Here is a 4,141-nt window from a genome sequence, read left to right as displayed (position 1 = left end):
CCAGTGTGTGCGTGTTTCTGACACCGCCTCCCTGTGTCACGCCCCCCCCCCCACACACACACATATACACACACACACACCCTCCACCACCCTCGATCCAGAGGAAAGCTCTTATCGGCTTTCACATAACTATTCAGTCATCATCATCATCATCATCATCATCATCATCATCATCATCATCATCATCATCATCATCATCATCTAATTGCCCCCCCCCTCCCCGATCGGTTCATAACAATTGAGTAATTCTGAGTAGCTCGTTCCCTTCCTGCTTTAAAGGGGCAGCCCAAGCCTTCAGGTTTTTAAAGAGAGGATCTGAACGCAGTAAATCTGGTGATCCTGTTCTGTTGACCCCCCCCCCCCCATGACAGACCCCCCCCCCAGGCACAGATAATCAGGTTGCTGCATCAGCTTCCTTTTGTTTCTCTCCCTGTTCTGGGTCTCTGAACGATTGATTCAACAGTGTGAGGTTTTCCTCCTGCATGCTCTTTATCTGTCATACTAGAGTACATTTATGCAGCGGTCCTCCACTAAACAAACAAACAAACACACACACACACACACACACACACACACACACACACACACACACACACACACACACACACACACACACACACACACACACACACACACACACACACACTTCTCAAACTTAAGTGAATCCTTCAAACATTGCATTACAGTACAAACATTTAAATAACACGTTAACCTGGATTCAGTCTTACCGACCAGCTCATTCTGTTGTAAAAGTGCCACCAGGCTCTACCTTAGGACCCTTTTTTTCAATGCATGCATAAATAATTTCAACATTTCTATGAAAGTGAGGAGACTCTGCTCTGCAAATGGACAAAAGACTGAAAGCTCATTGCTCAATATTTATAAAATCACAAGTGAAGCCTCAAAGACGTTTCTGGAGGAAGTTCCTTTCCTGTTATCAGGGCAGAACACGTCTCACGTACACAGAAGCTTATCTTAAAATCCATGAAGTGGTTTCATAAACAAGGTTTGACATTTCTGGACAATAACTCATGACAGCATCATCACTTTGATTTACTCGAATTTTGAAAAACAGATTTTAGAATCACTGCTCAAGATAATCAACTGTACCTCTTTGCTTGTTAGAGCTTTTTTTTTTTTACTCCACAAATAACAGGAAAAAAAGTTTCATAAGTTTTATATCAACATTTTTTATTGGACATTTCAGAATTTTAGAATGTGTTGTTTATCTTATGTATAGCAGATTTCTTTGGATGTGTTGTCATCCACCTGTCCAGGTGCTGCAGATGGAATGAGCTCGTAGTTAAATCTTGTGCAAAGCATCTTCTCCCTTCCTGACAGATAAATTTGAGCCTGGTCCCCGGTACACATAAAAATAATATACTAAATTACACAAATACATTACTACACATTAAAACATAATAATCTTTAAGTGGCTGTTTGTGGTGTGATGACATGATATATTCATATTTATATTTACTTTCTTAAAGGTGTAAGATCAGTTCAGCTGCTGAAGCAAACATTTTGCAGCCATCGTTTTCAGCAGTGGATTATGTAGGACTGCAAACTATGAAGAGTAAAATCAATTTCTACATGGGTGAAAGCGTCAAATCTGTGCTTACCTAATTGATTTTTATAAACTTACCAATTCTCTACTTGTTTGGACATCTGACTCATTTCATGAGTAATATTATTTTCACTCAAGTGGTGCATTTGCAGTATCAGTAGTTTTAATCAGTTTACTCATTATTCCAACGCAGAAATACGTTGGGCCCTCCACCCTCACCCCCAACCCCCTGTCAGTCCATCTGAGAGTGTTAAATTTCCACATTATTTCCACATATTTCAATGTTTATTGCTCACTCCTTTCCAGGAACCCTTAAATAATTTACAGTGATAACAGTTCCCTTCTAGGAAACCATAAAGAAACTACAGGATCCATAAAGAGTCTTGATTAAATGACAGCTCTAAGATAGTGTGGAGTAGCGCAACACCATCAGGAGTGGAGTATAAATATTTTTTATTTGAATGATGTCGTGTGCGTCACATCGTTTCCCCAATATGAGGTCAGTTGTGTGTTGTGTCTTTGCATTAGGAAGATAACCCATACTGTACCTATGTGTGTGTGTGTATGTGTGTGTGTGTTCATATACATGTGTTTTTGTGTTTTTGCTGATGGGCTGAATACACCAACACTTGTACTTTGAGTGGCATCTGACACGTGGCTGTGTGAAAGCAGCACGAGGGCTTTGACTGAAAACCTCAAGCAACCCCCCGTTCCTTACACTGAGTGGTTGTGGGTTTGTGTGCTCATAGGAGACAACGAACTGCATGTTCTGTATCATTCTGCACATGGAACCCTCCTGAGCAAACATGTTGAAGTTGACAGAGCGATACACTCTGAGCCCTTTACCCAAGACTTCATTCATGTGGAATTTTCCACATGGTTCTTAAATCACACAAAACATTGTTTCTGGTTTTTGGTACATTCAGACTTGTATTGTATGGTGTTTGAATAATGTAATTATAAGTTCACTTAATGTAAACACTGAAGCACTTTAAAGAATTAGTCCAATATTTAACCCTTAAGAACCCACACACATTTATCTTGAAAGGAAAATTATGTGGTTTATAACACAGACCAAGCGGATGACATAAAACAGGGACATTCAATGTTCGTTTTACACTGGTGTCATCATGGGTTCTCTCGGGCCCAATACATTTAACTTGAAGACAGTAAACTAGGAGACACAAAGCTCAATTGTTGTTTCTTTCAACAGTTGAACAGGAGCAAACGGGATCAAACAGCATCAAACCAGCTATTTCAGTCAGGAGAGAACAAAAAGACCAACATTACACGAAACAAATAAAGTCCGATTCATTTATCATCAACAGAAGTATTGTATTTGGTGCTGGCAGGGAGTTGATCACTAAGAGAAGTATACGGTGGATGAGGCGCTTCTGGTTTGAAGGACAACCCCCCCGGACCCTATCACTGGAGTTCGACCTCAGAATGATGATTCAGTTAGAGATGGCCAGGAATCACAGGTTCAGGTGTGGGGGGTCGGAGGTGGGTTGTGGTTCCGTCAGTACTGACCTGAAAGTTTAATAACTATAGTGGAGGAAAAGGATGTATATATACATATGTAAGAATATGTCTGTATGTACATATATATATACACACACAAATGTACGACCCCTGAAGGGAAAAGCTGAAAGCAAAAGATGATATATATACTGTATATATACAGTATGTGTATATATATGAAGATATATATACTCAAAAATATATATATAATATACATATATACACACACACACACATATAGACACACACAGACTTAATATTTGCAAATATTGACCAATAATAAGGTAGGTGTGTTATAAACAATATTTCACAGTGACACCGTATTTCCTCTGTCTTTGTCTTTGTACAAACCTGATGAAAGCTTGTGTTGTGTCTTATGTTCTGTCCACAGTAGACTGTTTTCTATCAGCTGGTGTGTGTCCTCCCGTTTGGAGATAGAACCAGTTCAGTGATGAAGCATCCGACCAGCACCAGCTGTGTGTGCTGCACACACATACAATGAGACGTCCAGACGTCATAACATTCCAACTCAATAAAACGATTGGCAGGCAGCAGCGAAACTGTGTTGACAGTTGTTTTTACAGGAGAACATCAATCTGGGTCGCTCATAAATTAATAGATTGTAATTACACTCCTCCAGTCCAGCAGAGTGTCACAAACCGCAGTGTGCTTTTATTATTAAATGATAATAACTGATGCCAAAGCAGTAAAAAACAAAAATACTACAAATTTTTTTAGTTAAAAACTTATTTTAATATTCAGTTATATGTTTTAAATAGCTGAAATGAAACTCCTTCTGCAATAAAACCATAAATGAGCGTTTTATATGTGACAACTTACTGTCTCTTTTTCAATCAAACTCAGTGATAATATGAAGAACATTCCATGTACACCTCTGCCTCTGTGGCTGTCCTGTACCTCACATGATGAATTATTTCTAAACTACATCTGGAACAGAGTCTGAAGCCTTAGAATCACAGACAGGCAGAAAAGTCAGTGGGGAAACAAAAGAACTGAAAGTAACGCAACAGGAAGTGAGTTATACCACACTTT

General features: G+C 39.2%; 1 long non-coding RNA gene across 1 annotated transcript; it reads right to left on the bottom strand.

The window, feature by feature from the left end:
• Nucleotides 1-2,723: 2,723 nt before the first annotated feature.
• Nucleotides 2,724-4,089, bottom strand: LOC137609085 (uncharacterized). Its single transcript, XR_011038294.1, has 3 exons — nucleotides 3,929-4,089; nucleotides 3,440-3,571; nucleotides 2,724-3,112 (listed from the first exon to the last, which is right to left on the bottom strand). It is a non-coding gene; the product is annotated as an uncharacterized lncRNA (long non-coding RNA).
• Between the last annotated feature and the right edge of the window lie 52 nt (nucleotides 4,090-4,141).

Source organism: Antennarius striatus, chromosome 16, assembly GCF_040054535.1.
Source record: "Antennarius striatus isolate MH-2024 chromosome 16, ASM4005453v1, whole genome shotgun sequence".
NCBI lineage: Eukaryota > Metazoa > Chordata > Actinopteri > Lophiiformes > Antennariidae > Antennarius > Antennarius striatus.
This window is presented reverse-complemented; position numbering and strand designations above follow the sequence as displayed.